This window comes from Neovison vison, chromosome 2 (assembly GCF_020171115.1).
Source record: "Neovison vison isolate M4711 chromosome 2, ASM_NN_V1, whole genome shotgun sequence".
NCBI classification, from domain to species: Eukaryota; Metazoa; Chordata; class Mammalia; order Carnivora; family Mustelidae; genus Neogale; species Neogale vison.
In genome coordinates this window covers 219,329,611-219,346,090 of record NC_058092.1, presented here as the reverse complement: position 1 = coordinate 219,346,090, position 16,480 = coordinate 219,329,611, and positions in this window count along the sequence as shown.

Below are 16,480 nucleotides of genomic sequence, written 5' to 3'. Positions count from 1 at the left end.
CCCTCAGATTGTTTTTCAGAGTCCATAGTCTCTCATGGTTCACCTCCCCTTCCAATTCACCCAAAAGCACATACCCTCCCTAATGTCCATAGCCCTCCCCCCCCTCCCAAACCCCCTCCCCCCAGCAACCCACAGTTTGTTTCGTGAGGTTAAGAGTCACTTATGGTTTGTCTCCCTCCCTATCCCATCTTGTTTCATGGATTTTCATACTAATACCTTCTACTCTGTGTTGTTTTCCCTCTCCACAGGAAAAGCAGTATTCCCAGAAAAAATAGATCCAGAAACCATCCAAAGAGAAGTCACAGTATTGATAAAGAAATCCAGACAAGCGCAGATAGTTCCAGGCCATAAGATTAATTTCTTTCTTAACCGAAGATCTTAAGGGAAGTGAAGGTCTGAGCCACTTGCTTCCTTCCCTAGATGCTACTTTCAAGGACTCCACTTGGACAGATTGCTTGAGATTGAGGGTAATTTATGACCCCTAGTCCCTACCTTCACTGCTCTTCAGACATTACTCACCAAATAAACTCCCGTAGGACAGATGAGAGCCATCTGACATCCTTCCTTGTGTACCCCTATATTCATACTCAAAGAAAGATACATCTAACCTGCATTACCCCTGCCTATGCAATGAACCTCAGCCAAAATATTCAGCTGTGTAATCTCCAAATGCCCTAGATGACATTGCACTGGGTATTATTTAAAAATCATGTTTCAGGGGGAACAAAGCTTAATAATTTATGCCTTCTTGCCTTTTTAAATTTTCTCTTTATTGCATTTTGGCAGGGCACACTAAGTATAAATTGAATAAAGTGAGACATCACACATTGAGTATTAATTACCACAATATTAAGAGACCCTGCAGCTTTGTCTTCTGAGTTGAACAATGGCAAACTGTGAGGAAATAGAATTTTAAAGACTGCTTGCTAATCCTCCTCTACTCAGAATGTGAGTTATGCACATGTTTCTTAGCTTTTATATTTTACTTGAATTCTATTAATGGGCCAATTGTTGGTCTGAATGAAGCAAAAACTGGACCCGGAGATGTTATATAGTAAAGCAGAAGATTCTAGGACAGAATCTGTTCAGGAGCTCAGTGGTAAAGTAATGGGACTTGAGGACAGGAATTCCTTTGCATGCCAAAGAACCCAGGAAAATAGTGGTGTCATTCCTACTTGAAAGAACCCCCCCCCCTCCGGGCAAAAAATCCTGAAAACCACTGATCTGCAAATTTACACAAATTTCACGCAAGTGGAGAAAAAAAGAGCCCTAGAAAAACCCAAAGCAGTGGGCATAGAACAGTGTGAGGAAGTGTTTGCAGGGAGGTGGCTTATTCTTATGGACCCAGGTATGGTGATGGAAGACAAGAGAAGTATATGTTGTGTCTTGGGCATCAGTTTGTGTAGGAAAAAAATTTGAATTCAGCCATGAGTTTTTTGCATTGTTTACCCATGACCTGGAAGTGAGTACCGTCTCATGTTATCTCTCCATGTTACCTGAGTAGGTGACTTCACTACAGGGACAAAGAATCACAGGTTTACTGATAACTTGAGTACTCATGGCACAGGTCCAGAGTGTTTGATTAAAAAGAGAGAGAGAGATAGAGAAGTAAGTTAAATGGTAGGAAAAACAGGTTTCTACCCCACACTAACAACTAGATTTCAGTGCTGTCACTTTGTAGATCAGTCATCATTCCCAATATTGAGATATCAAAAGGTTTCCCTCTTAAGAGTAGAAAACAAAAAGTGTATTATTACAATTTTTGTTTAATATTATTCCGAGTACTAGCAAGTAAAACAAAAACTAATATCATATGAAGTTGAAAAAAACTGCATTATTATGTCTAGAAGACCAGTCTACTTATCTAAGAAATCTAAACTAATGTTCAAGTAAAGCCTTACTATTAATTGGTGTATGTCGTAAAGTTACAGAATACATGGTTCATTCAATAGTCCATAATCAATTGTATTTATATATATGACTATGTGTATGTAACAGTTACATACATGTAACAGTTTTCCTCAAATCAACCCTTATATTCAGTGCATCCCTATTAAAAATTTCAGCAACTTATTGTGCATGTTAATTATTGTAGAAACTGTCAAGTTAATTCTAAAGTTCAATGGAAATGCAAAGATCCAAGATTACCACAGGAAATGTTGAAGAAGGTTAATATAGAGGACCAAAAACTTGGTCAAAGCTGTGGTAGTATGTCATGATCCTAGTAAAGGATAGGTACACAACGGAATACAGAGAATCTAGGAAGCAGTATAAATTTATCCGGCATCACTGAAATGATACCAGAGTATAGTGGGGAAAATACAGTCTTCTCAATTAGATATGTTAGGTTTTTAAGAATTATATCTAGCTCTGGGGCGCCTGCATGGCACAGAGGGTTAAAGCCTCTGCCTTCAGCTCAGGTAATGATCCCAGGGTCCTGGGATTGAGCCCCGAATTGGGCTCTCTGCTCAGCAGGGAGCCTGCTTCCCCCCACCCCTGCCTGCCTCTCTGCCTACTTGTGATCTCTATCTGTCAAATAAATACAATATTAAAAACAGGTTTATAAAGAATTACATCTAGCTCCTTACTAACTTTAAGTTCCAAATAGATGTCAGAACTAAATATGAATGCAAAGTAGCAAAAAATGTTTTTTAAAGAGAACCAAAAGACATTATTTTGATTGTAGAGTGAGGAAACCTCCCCAATAGAACACAAAAACTACAGAAAAATTGGTAAATTCAAATTTAGCAAAACAAAAACTTGCATTCCTCACAACATATTATTAGGAGTAGAAGACTACTAATTTTTTTAATGTATATGACAAAGGTGTTGTATTTAGAAAATATAAGGAACATCTACAAAAATCAGTAAGTCATAAAACACAATAGAAAGTACAGAAAAAGATTTAGCTCTTTATGAAAAAGGATACCAAAATAGCTGCTAAATTAATGAAGAGATATTTAACTGTAGATATCATAGAAGTGTAAATTAAACATGAAAAGCTTAAATGAAAAGATAACTTTTGGTTGTGAAATATCACTAAGAATGTGAATAAGCGAGAGCACTAAACAGGGCTGGCGAGTTAAATTGGCACAGACACTTGGCACACAATTCAAGATTATCAAATGAAGCTTAACAACATCATATATGAAGACCAAACAAGTTCACACTTAGACATAAATCACAGCAAAAGTGTTAAGGAATTGGAATAAAGTAGCATGTTACATATGCACACACAGATACACAAAACTGAGAAACAGCTATCCACATGTCCATCAGCATTAAAGTCCTTAAATTAGACACCCTCCTACTTTTGCTTTCAACTGATTTGTGTCTTTGGATCTAAAGTGACTCAATATAGCATACACTTGAATTTTTTTTTTAAATCCATTCTACCAATCTCTGTCCTTGATCAGAAGGAAATATCCATTTACATGTAAATATTTACTGGTAAGAAACTTTCACCACCTTTTTTTAAATCTTTGAAACTTTTTCTTATTCTCTGTAATATGGTGGTTTGTGGGGATATTTTTTGTTTTGTTTTGTTTTGGTAATGAAATGTTTTAATTTTGTGTGTGTACATCCTATAGCGGTTTTCTTTGTGCTTACCATTGGGATTACATTAAATATCCTGAAAGTATAATGCTGTTTTTTGAAATTTATAGTATTTTAATTTCAATAACATACATAGAGCTGCTCCTTTACAAATTTATCCCAACCCCTTAAATTTATCAAAATATTATATCTTTATACATTGAACATCAAAAAATTTTGGAACACATCAGTCTCTTAAGTATCCCCTTACTTGAACCCGCATGCAGTAACTGGTGTCTTTATTCCAACCCTCAGGACTGTCTGACATTTCACAGCATGAAATCTAGCAGTAACTAACTCTCAGCTTCTGTTTGTCTGGGAATTTTTTTTTTTTTTAAGATTTTATTTATTTGACACAGAGAGAGACAGAGATCACAAGTAGGCAGAGAGGCAGGTAGAGAAAGAGAGGGAAACAGGCTTCCTCCTGAACGGAAAGCCTCATTCGGGACTTGATCCCAGGACCCTGAGATCATGACCTGAGCCCAAGACAGAGGCTTAACCCACTGAGCCACCCCGGTGCCCCTATCTGGGAATATCCTAATTCCTACCTCACTGTTAAAGAACAGATTTGTGAAATAAAGGATAGTTTATTGTTATTTTAGTACACTAAATATTTAAGTCCATTGCCTTCTGGCATCCAAGGTTTCTGACAAGTAGTCTGCTTATTTTCTTATTAGGAATCTCTTTTGTGTGATCAGTCACACTTTTCTTGCTGCTTGCAAAATTATCCTTGTCTTCCCATAATTTGATTTTATAGAATACAATGGGGCAGTCCTTTAGTCTATCCTATTTATCTTTAGTTGAAGTTTTTGGATTTATTTTGGAATATATTTGGATATTAAGACTTTAGAAAACTGTTACATGGAACAGAACAGTGTAACTTCTGAATGGGTGTTTTCTACTCTACCATCTTGCTACAGTCCCCTCTGGATCTGATTTTTGATTATGGCTCTTATTAAATGTTTTGCCTGTATTGCTTTCTTCCTACAAAAGGGCAAACTAATAGCAATGACTATCAAAGGAAACCCTTAACAAGAGTTTACCATGTTTCAGATAATGGGTTATGCACTTCCAATACAAAACACACACACAGCTATAAGGTTGATGATACTAGAAGAATTTTACACATGGCTACTAATACTACTAATAATAATCCTACTATATATATTATATATGTATAGCATATGCTATATATATATATATATACTATAATATACTATAATAAATACTACTAATAATAATCCCCAAAAGTAATTTCCCAAAGGCACTGAGCTATTACAGTAAATCGTGGACTACTCTAGAGAATATAGGTACCTAATTACTGTGAGCATATGAGGGACGCCTAAATTTTCTGGCACAGTGCTAAATACATTTGTTGATTTTCAGGAAGTGGGAGCTTAAGAAATAATGGTGACAGTGACTGTATCTACACACCCATATGGAAGGGCTACCTATGTGTTGCAATGGTTCAGATAGATCTGGGAAACATCTTACCCATCTGGAAAAATGAGATGGTGAATAACCCAGTCAGAGGTTAGTAGGAACTTTAAGAACCTAGAGAAACTTTAGAAGTATTTGTTTCCCCTTTAAGTAACAAAAGCCATACTTTCCTTGTTTGTCTTACCCCATCCCAAGGACAGGACAGGGAGGCTAGCAAGTGCGGGAACAAGAACACTGTCACAGTTTTGATATAGGAGGATTTCCAGAAAAAGAGACCCAGGGAATTGTCAGGAAAAGCCTACGCTGAGACACATAGCACAGCGAGAATGTTAGTTTGCAGAAGGTACAACTACATCACATTAAGAAAATACATAATTTCTCTACATAGCAAAAACAAAAGTGGAACAAGAAGATGAGTTTATCTAAAGCAAAAGGGTCCATGTGTTATTCCTGACTTACGTGTCCTGCTGTTCATAATCCCCTATCACAGTCTTTCTCTGCTTCCTTTTCATAACATTTTGAACAATTAATATTCATTCATTAGAGAGACACTGTATTCTATCAGCAGATCCTTTCCCACGTGTTGTGCTTCCCTTAGGATTTTGATTCTGCTATTTTGTTTATAAATGTGTATATGTATATTTACATGTTTTTAGGAAAAGCCCCTGTAGATAAGTCCTATGAATTTTAGCAAAAATAGGGGCACCTGGGTGGCTCAGTGGGTTAAGCCTCTGCCTTTGGCTCAGGTCATGATCTCGGGGACCTGGGATCGAGCCCCACATCAGGCTCTCTGCTCAGTGAAGAGCCTGCTTCCTCCTCTCTCTCTGCCTGCCTCTCCACCTACTTGTAATCTCTCTCTCTGTCAAATAAATAAATAAAATCTTAAAAAAAAAAAAACCCTAAATTGAGTCTTTACATGAAATCTCTAGGAATCATCTCAAAACTACATGGTTCTCAGGGACTCAATGGATACTGTCAGAAAATCACTTAGGAAAGGTAATAGAAAACACACACACACACACACACACACACACACACACACACAAAGACCCTTTACTCTAATCACATTCAGGCCGGCACCAGGCCTGAAATGTTTTTTCTTCTCATGGAGGACTTGGGTGGCAAATTTATTTCACGTCTGCCAGACAGGGCGGGTTCTATTCTCACTCACATAACCAGTTATGACTGAAAAGACAGAAACAATTAAATACTTATTCAAATATGTTTTTCCAATAATCTCAGATGGCTTAGAATTATGTTGACTGAAAACAACTTCAACAGCTTTTGAACAGATGACATGATCCTATGAATGATTTTTCGATAGCTCAGAGATGTTCGCTTTCTGCAAGGACAGAATTCATGGAAGGAAATAGCGGATAAATCCTCTCTGCTGGTATCTTACTGCTTCATAGATCAGATCAAAGCTTTTAATTAAAATGAAACTGAAACTGGCTCTGGATTAAAATCTGAAACCTGAAACTCAGACAGCTATAAATAGACTTTTCCACTATCTTGGAACTTAGGGGTTTCACATGTCTTTTTTTTGGACAAAGCAACTTATTTTAAGGGAAAAAATAAGTGATTTAAGTAACTTCAAAGATTTCTCTAAATTGCATCATGCAAAGATGTTAACTTTCTTCTCCTTTCACAGTGATTTCTCTGAGGTTCAACATGTACAAAAAAATATGTAGGTATTTGATAGAAAAAAAAAATTGAAACTTTATCATTCCTGGTAAGCTGTAATAGAAAATGAAAGCATAACCCTAGCTCTGGGCAGCTTTATCATCTTTATTATTTATAAACTTAAGAAAAAAAACTGTACAGTCTATCATGACATTTCTACTAAAAATGGGACAAAATTCATTAGGTGATCCCATTATCCTTTATTTGCCTAGCTGTCTTCTTAGTTTAACTTCATTCAATCTCAGAAATAAGCACAAGCCTCCTGGGATACTTGAATTTCATCAAGTCAGTTTTACCAGATTAATTTACTTAGTACCTGGAGAATCCAGTTCTAATAAAGGTCTAGCACTCTTTTCTTAGGTTGTAGGTTCAAGTGTGCATCAGGCCTTATGCTGATTGTATCCAGGGTGTTAATCTTGCAGATAGATAGGAGGTTTATTCTGCTTCAGGGTCAACCCTGTCTCTGCACAGAATTGAGCACACTAACGTTTGATACGCAGCAAAATGGCTTTGTTCAATTCTGTCTTGTGACAGGTAGAAGCATTAACTGGTGATAGAGTTGTCTTACACCAACTGAATTTAGGAGCCTTGAAGCATGTAATAGACCTAGTTGGTAGTGGTGGATTCCCAAGGCAAGGGAATGATGTATTTTCTTGTGTTTGCATGTGGTTTTTGCTTTCCAGGATTGTCCCCCATCCTACAAAAGTAAATGGAAATTTGAACACAAATACAGTATCATAGCCATTGCCAATGATTCGGTAGGGTAATGCCAATCACAGGATTGGAAGCACTGTGCTAGAGGAATAAAGAGAACCAGGTTCCCATCCCAGCTCTGGCACAAACATTAAGTTGTGAGATCTTGCTGTTTAAGATGGGTCTCTATTTTCAATGCCCTCAGCTGAAAAAAAGAAGTTTGTGTTCAATAGTCTAAACTTGTATTTCATAGGTCACAGACTGCTCACATAGATGTGTTTGTTATTAAAAACATTTTTGGGGCACCTGGGCAGCTCAGTGGGTTAAAGCCTCTGCCTTCAGCTCAGGTCATGATCCCAGGGTCCTGGGATCAAGCCCAGCATCTGGCTCTCTGCTCAGCAGGGAGCCTGTTTCCTCCTCTCTCTCTGCCTGCTTCTCTGCCTGCTTGCGATCTCTGTCTGTCAAATAAATAAATAAAATCTTTAAAACAAAACAAAACAAAAATTCTATGCATGGGGATAATGATCCCATTAAAGTTTATCTCCTGTTATTTCATAGGTCAAATAGAAATTTAATTCAAGAGCCACATCATCAGTGCCATAAACAGTGGGTGAGTTCTCTGGTCTATGATATAATGAGGGACATCATTAATAAGTATGAAATAAATATGTGTGTGCATGGCTTCCTATTTTATACTCAACCACATTTTTGTTATGTGAGCTATAAAGGATGGTAACATGTTACACTGAGTAAAATTCTATTCACTTAGCTCCTTCTTTTACTCAGTATCACGAACTGACCAACTATTTGACTTCTGATATTACTACAATTCCATTTGCCTTAGTTCTCTTTTCAGTAAAACCAAGTTTCTATTAGATCTTCATCTTGCAAACAAGTTGTATTTTGGAAAGGAATAGCATGACCAGTAGGGTTCTGTGGGGGGAAAAAAAAGTGTTCAGGAAATGCCATCCACGCCATCTGCTCTCACATTTTCTATCACCTGCTAAAGGCTGAGAATTTTGCAGAACAGAAACATGATTTTTATGATTAACCCAGGATGTCCCAGTCACATCTATTCACAAAATCTCTCATTTCTGAGTAATAGTTAATCAGCTCTCAGAGATAATGGTCTTAGTAGATTTAAGAAAACTGCAGAGTAGATAAGACCTTCTCCAAGGTCTCTTTTGGAGTAGAATATTTTATGAAGTCTTGAAGGATAGTCCTTGACATAGATTCCATGTGAAGTTGCAGTATGGAACTTAGGAATTTTGAAATAAAATTTATAAATCTACACCCTGAGGCACCTCCACATTTCTCCATTATCACATGATTGATGGCCAATCAATCAAGGAGTGAAGAACAGAGGATCATTATTAGGCTGGAAGCCAAGTACTTGAGATTCCATGGTTCAAACTCAGCCTTGACATTGGCCATTGGGGATTTCAAGCAAATTGTATCCCATTTAGGCTTTAATTTACTTACCTGAAAAATAGAATCGGTATAAGGATACAAGATGAAAAAGCAGAAAAACAGAAAATTTTACCCTTTCTGTAGAACTTGCCACTGTACAAAACATTTCAAATTATTCAGGCTTAAGTGAAAGTACATGCCAACTTAATTTTGCCATGCTCTGGGAAGAACAGGATGTCTAAAGAGATTTATGCCACTGTCTTAGTTGTGCATTACTCCCCAGATCACCCACATTTTTTTTTTTTTTGCCATGTTTCCGGGAAATTTGTTACGTGTACACTTATTGCCTAGCAATTTTATTTTAGAATGGTAACTGTTATTAAGAGGACTTCTGGTTTCTCTCTGGCAAGTAAAAGGCATGCAAGTTGTGATCTGTCCCAACAAGTAAACAGCCAAACAAACTGGAGAAAAAAAAAAACAAAAATAAAAAAATCCAAAGATCCATAGTGAGGTCACAGGACAAACCAGGGCCTCAAAAAGGGGTGGGGCGGGGGTGAGAGTGGGAAGGACTGAATACAGAGAATCACCATTTGTCAGAGTAGAAACCCACATGCAGGAACATCTGCAGGAACCAGTACCGGGGTAGGACAAGCAGAGCTGTAACTGACCAATTCCTGAAGACTCGGTGAACAAGTCTGACGACCAACTCCATGAGGTTACCACCACAAGAGGCCCTCATATTTTTGTAGGTTTTCATTCTAAGAATTCTACCAGGTCTTTACCTCCCCCCCTGCTTCTAAGTAAAAATAGTAGGAAAATGGTCTTTTAAAAATACCCCAGACTAAGGGTGCCTGAGTGACTCAGTTGGTTAAATAGCTGACTTTGGATTTAGATTCAGGTCATGGTCATGGTGTCTGGGTCTTGAGATCAAGCCCCTCATTGGACTTGGTGCTGAGTGTGGAACCTGCTTAGAATTCTCTCTCTCCCTTTCCCTCTACCTCTCCCGCAACTTGCATGTGGGCTCACTCACAAGCAGGGCTCACTCACAACCAAAAAATAAAATCAAACCAACTTCAGTGTACTTTAATCTCCCACATGAGGGAAGGGAAATCTCCCACATCTGGCTAAACTGTCCTGCCTCAAGTAGTGATTACCGAGAACCAGAAAAGTTTACAGTTCAAGGGCACAGGATCACTACAACACTGAGACCCAGCTGTAGTATTGAATGCTTCTCCCCCAACCCACCCCAACCACTGTTATTACCGCATCACTAGAAACCTATCTACTGCAGTTCCTTTTGCTCAGTACATGACCTTTTACAGCTATCCAATAAATTGCATAAATGTTAAAAGGAAAATATAAAAAGTTTAAAGAAACTGAGTAACATCAGAACCAGAGTGCTAGATGTCAAGAGTGTTGAAATGAACAGACCAGGATTTAACAACAAAATCAATAATGTGCAAGGGCGCCGGAGTGACTCAGTAGCTTAAGCGTCTGACTTCAGCTCAAGTCATGATCACAGGGTCCTGGGATCAAGCCCCACTTCAGGCTCTCTACTGACTGGGGAGCCTGCTTTTCTTTCTCCTCCACACTCATATGCTCTCTCCCTACCTCCATCTCTCTCTCAAAGAAGTAAAAATCTTAAAAAAAAAAAAAAAATCACTAATGTGCTAAGCCCTCTAATGGACAATGTGGATAATAGGTCATAAGAGATAGATAATGTAAGTAGAGATGGGGAAAAAAGTCTTTAGGTTAGAAAACACTAATTAGAAATGAAAAATGCCTTTAAAGGGCTTGTTAATAGACTCAGCATATCTGAGAAAGGAATTTGAACCTGAGGATAGGTCAATGAAAATTTTCAAAACTGGAAAACTAAGAAAAAATCTGGGGGAAAAAAGGAATACACAAAAATGTTGGACAAAGTTGTAACGTATGCATAATGAAGATACCAGAAGGATAAGAAGACAGGAATAAAGAATGGAATGATGATTGAGAATTTCTTCTAATTAATGTTAGACACCATGCCACACATCTAGGAAGTTCAAGGAAGAAATCAATGCACCCTCCACCAAAAAAAAAAAAAAAAAGTCTAGAATAAAAATCTAGTTACAGCATATCCAAAAATAGCAGGAAATCCAAGAGCAAAAATTTGAAAAAGATAAAACCTTGTATTGAAACAATGAGTTACATCAGACTTCTCAGAAGCCCTATAAGCAAGAAAAGCATTGCAAAGTGTTAAAAGGAAAACAAAACAAAACAAAACTGAATGCAGAATTCTATATTATGGGAAGTAATCTTCCAAAAGTGAAAAGAAAATAGCATTCTCAGACAAAAAATAAGGGAATTTGTTTCAGGTAAACTTCCCTTACAAGAAAGGTTTCTCCAGAGCAAAGAAAAATTATATAGGTCAGAAGCCAAGATATAAAGAAGTACATTGTGTCGGGGACCGCCTCCGGCCGGGAAAATCCCCACCATTACAAGATGACGCTTGGCTCACTGCCAGCAAAATACGCTGCAAGTAAACAACGAACGTTCTGGTGAAGCTCACCTAAAGGAGGAAATAGTCATTGGCTGTTTCAAATTTAATCAGCATAGTAACAGGACTCTCATTGGCTCTCCCCATTGCTTGGCCCCTTATTGGTCACCCTGCTCGCTGATTGGTCATGTAAACGTATATAAGTGTGTAGATTTATGGAAATAAGGAGAGAGAGAAGATACATCTGAACCGGGGCTTCTTGTTGTCCTTGCGGGTCGAGGGCGACAACATTGGAGAAGGAATAAGGTTTAAAAAAATAACTTTTCTTTTCCTTGATTAACTCAACATATAAATTCGTACAAAAAGCAACGATGTATTCAATTATATACGTTTATATGTGTGTGTGCCTGCATATGGTTGCTGATGTGTAAGTGAAATAATAGCAATGAGACAAAAGAGGAATATTTCATTATAATAAAGGTATTTTCATTAGCAGTGAAGAGGTATAGTATTATTTGATAATGAATTTGAAGTCACTATAAATGAATTCATCAGACTCTAGGGCGGTAATTAAAAGTTAGTAAAGTATAATTGGTATATTGTGAGGAGAGAAAAATAAAATAAAATGCTCAATTATAACCCAAAATGGAGGAAAAAGTAGAAGATAGACATAATAAAGAACAAAAGCAACACAGCAAATAGTAACAAATATAGCTGATATTATAATCCAACTTTGTCAATTAATTTAATCAATCATGTAAATACATCAATTAAAATATAGATTTTAGAGTTGTCAAATAAAACTGTATGTTGTCTAAGAAATTCAATTTTTTTTACAGTAAAAGGAAAATGATGAAGATAGATCCTGTTCAATCTAAAAAAAAAAAAAGTTACATTAATTTCAACTAAGAGCCAATATCACAGAAAGTCAAGTTGTCAGGGATAAACAAGGACATTGCATAAAGATGAAGACTCAGTTCTCCAGTAAGACATGGTCACATACACGTTAAGGACTGCTAAGAAGAAAGCATCAAACTATATGAGGCAAAAACTGATAGGAGGAATATTTATTTTTCCTGTAGTTCTATTATATTTGGACACTTCAGTTATCTGAAATGAAGAGATTCTGCCATCAGAAATGTTAGGGGATAGCAACCTCAACAGTAGTAGTCAACCAGATACAACTGACGTCTATACACTCATCTCCAAAGACCAAAGTAGACCTTCTTCACAATAATATATAAAAAGTTATACACTATGACCCAGTGAGATTATCTCAGGTATGCAAAGCTGGTTCCACATTTGGAAAAAAAAAATCAAGATCCTTTATCACTTCAACAGGTTAAAAAAATAAATGAAAACAATCACCTGATCAATAGATGCAGAAGAAATACTTGACAAAAATCAAACAGCCATTCATGATTTAAAAAAAAAAAAAAACTCTCAGAAAACTGAAAATAGAAGGGATCTTCAAAATGATAAAGGATACCTACAAAGACCTATGACTAACATTATATTTAATGGTGAGAAACTAGAAGATTTTCTGAGGCCATAAAAAAAAAATGGCAAGCTGTCACCTCACAACATAACTTTAAACACTTTACTAGAAGTCCTGCCTAATGAAGAGAAGATAACAAAAGTTATACAAATCACAAAAGAATAAATAAAATTGTTTGCAGATAATATGATTGTCTAGTATAAAATCTGAAAAGAACTGACAGCAAGAACTCCTGGAACTAATAATTAGAGCAGGGTTGCAAAATAGACGGTTAATATTTAAGTTGTTTTCCCACATATCAGCAACAAACAAGTAGACTTTCAAATTCAGAAAATATACTAGCACCCCTACAAATGAAATATTTATAAATCTAGCAGAGGAAGTATAAGATCTATAGCAGTAAGACTACAAAAGTGATGAAATAAAGCAAAGATAAAGGTGATTCTGCATAATATGGAATTTTTCTATACATTAATAAAGACATCAGTTCCTAACTTAATCTATAGATTCAGTGCAATCCAAATCATAATCTCAGATTATTGTGTACATATCAACAAAGCTGTTCTAACATTTATATAGAGAAGAAAGAGATCCAGAATAACCAACTCAATGTTCACGTAGAAAAACAAAGATGACTGACATTACCTAACTTCACCACTTATTAGAGAGCATCAGTAACTATGAAAATGATATTGGGGAAAAAATATACAAGTAGGTCAATAAAACACCAAATAGAGCCTCAGAATAGAGCTACGTAAGTGTACTCAACTCATCTTTTAGAAATAAACAAAAGCAACAAAATAAAGATGATCTTTTCAACAAATGTTGGTGGGACAAGTAGATCTTTTCATGACAAAAGTAGAATCTAGATATAAATATTGTACTTTTTACAAAAAAGTACTTAAAACCAGGTCACTGACCTAAATGGGAAACATGTCACTTTAAAATTTCTAAAGATAACAGAAGAAAATCTAGATGACCTTGGCTATGACGATGACATTTTAGATACCAAAACCAAAGGTATGACCCTCTAAATAATTGACAAGCTGGGCTGCCTTAAATTCATTAAAATTTGAAACTCTGCCAAACAACAACAAACTATCAAGAGAATGAGAAGATAGCCATAGAGTAGGAGAAATCTTTTTTTTTTCCAATTTATTTATTTTCAGAAAAACAGTATTCATTATTTTTTCACCACACCCAGTGCTCCATGCAAGCTGTGCCCTCTATAATACCCACCACCTGGTACCCCAACCTCCCACCCCCCCGCCACTTCAAACCCCTCAGACTGTTTTTCAGAGTCCATAGTCTCTCATGGTTCATCTCCCCTTCCAATTTACCCAAAAGCACATACCCTCCCCAATGTCCATAACGTTCCCCCCCTTCTCCCAACCCCCCTCCCCCCAACAACCCACAGTTTGTTTCGTGAGATTAAGAGTCACTTATGGTTTGTCTCCCTCCCTATCCCATCTTGTTTCATGGATTCTTCTCCTACCCACTTAAGCCCCCATGTTGCATTACCACTCCCTCATATCAGGGAGATCATATGATAGTTGTCTTTCTCTGCTTGACTTATTTCGCTAAGCATGATACGCTCTAGTTCCATCCATGTTGTCGCAAATGGCAAGATTTCGTTTCTTTTGATGGCTGCATAGTGTTCCATTGTGTATATATACCACATCTTCTTGATCCATTCATCTGTTGATGGACATCTAGGTTCTTTCCATAGTTTGGCTATTGTGGACATTGCTGCTATAAACATTCGGGTGCACGTGCCCCTTTGGATCACTACGTTTGTATCTTTAGGGTAAATTCCCAGTAGTGCGATTGCTGGGTCATAGGGCAGCTCTATTTTCAACATTTTGAGGAACCTCCATGCTGTTTTCCAGAGTGGTTGCACCAGCTTGCATTCCCACCAACAGTGTAGGAGGGTTCCCCTTTCTCCGCATCCTCGCCAGCATCTGTCATTTCCTGACTTGTTGATTTTAGCCATTCTGACTGGTGTGAGGTGATATCTCATTGTGGTTTTGATTTGTATTTCCCTGATGCCGAGTGATATGGAGCACTTTTTCATGTGTCTGTTGGCCATCTGGATGTCTTCTTGGCAGAAACGTCTGTTCATGTCCTCTGCCCATTTCTTGATTGGATTATTTGTTCTTTGGGTGTTGAGTTTGTTAAGTTCTTTATAGATTTTGGACACTAGTCCTTTATCTGATATGTCGTTTGCAAATATCTTCTCCCATTCTGTCAGTTGTCTTTTGGTTTTGTTAACTGTTTCCGTTGCTGTGCAAAAGCTTTTGATTTTGATGAAATCCCAAAAGTTCATTTTTGCCCTTGCTTCCCTTGCCTTTGGCAATGTTCCTAGGAAGATGTTGCTGCGGCTGAGGTCGAAGAGGTTGCTGCCTGTGTTCTCCTCAAGGATTTTGATGGATTCCTTTCTCACATTGAGGTCCTTAATCCATTTTGAATCTATTTTTGTGTGTGGTGTAAGGAAATGGTCCAATTTCATTTTTCTGCACGTGGCTGTCCAATTTTCCCAACACCATTTATTGAAGAGGCTGTCTTTTTTCCATTGGACATTCTTTCCTGCTTTGTCGAAGATTAGTTGACCATAGAGTTGAGGGTCTATTTCTGGGCTCTCTATTCTGTTCCATTGATCTATGTGTCTGTTTTTGTGCCAGTACCATGCTGTCTTGATGATGACAGCTTTGTAATAAAGCTTAAAGTCCGGAATTGTGATGCCACCAACTTTGGCTTTGTTTTTCAATATCCCTTTGGCTATTCGAGGTCTTTTCTGGTTCCATATAAATTTTAAAATTATTTGTTCCATTTCTTTGAAAAAGATGGATGGTACTTTGATAGGAATTGCATTAAATGTGTAGATTGCTTTAGGTAGCATAGACATTTTCACAATATTTATTCTTCCAATCCAGGAGCATGGAACATTTTTCCATTTCTTTGTGTCTTCCTCAATTTCTTTCATGAGTACTTTATAGTTTTCTGAGTATAGATTCTTAGCCTCTTTGGTTAGGTTTATTCCTAGGTATCTTATGGTTTGGGGTGCAATTGTAAATGGGATTGACTCCTTAATTTCTCTTTCTTCTGTCTTGTTGTTGGTGTAGAGAAATGCAACTGATTTCTGTGCATTGATCTTATATCCTGACACTTTACTGAATTCCTGTATAAGTTCTAGCAGTTTTGGAGTGGAGTCTTTTGGGTTTTCCACATAGAGTATCATATCATCTGCGAAGAGTGATAATTTGACTTCTTCTTTGCTGATTTGGATGCCTTTAATTTCCTTTTGTTGTCTGATTGCTGAGGCTAGGACTTCTAGTACTATGTTGAATAGCAGTGGTGATAATGGACATCCCTGCCGTGTTCCTGACCTTAGTGGAAAAGCTTTCAGTTTTTCTCCATTGAGAATGATATTTGCAGTGGGTTTTTCATAGATGGCTTTGATGATATTGAGGTATGTGCCCTCTATCCCTACACTTTGAAGGGTTTTGATCAGGAAGGGATGCTGTACTTTGTCAAATGCTTTTTCAGCATCTATTGAGAGTATCATATGGTTCTTGTTCTTTCTTTTATTGATGTGTTGTATCACATTGACTGATTTGCGGATGTTGAACCAACCTTGCAGCCCTGGAATAAATCCCACTTGGTCGTGGTGAATAATCCTTTTAATG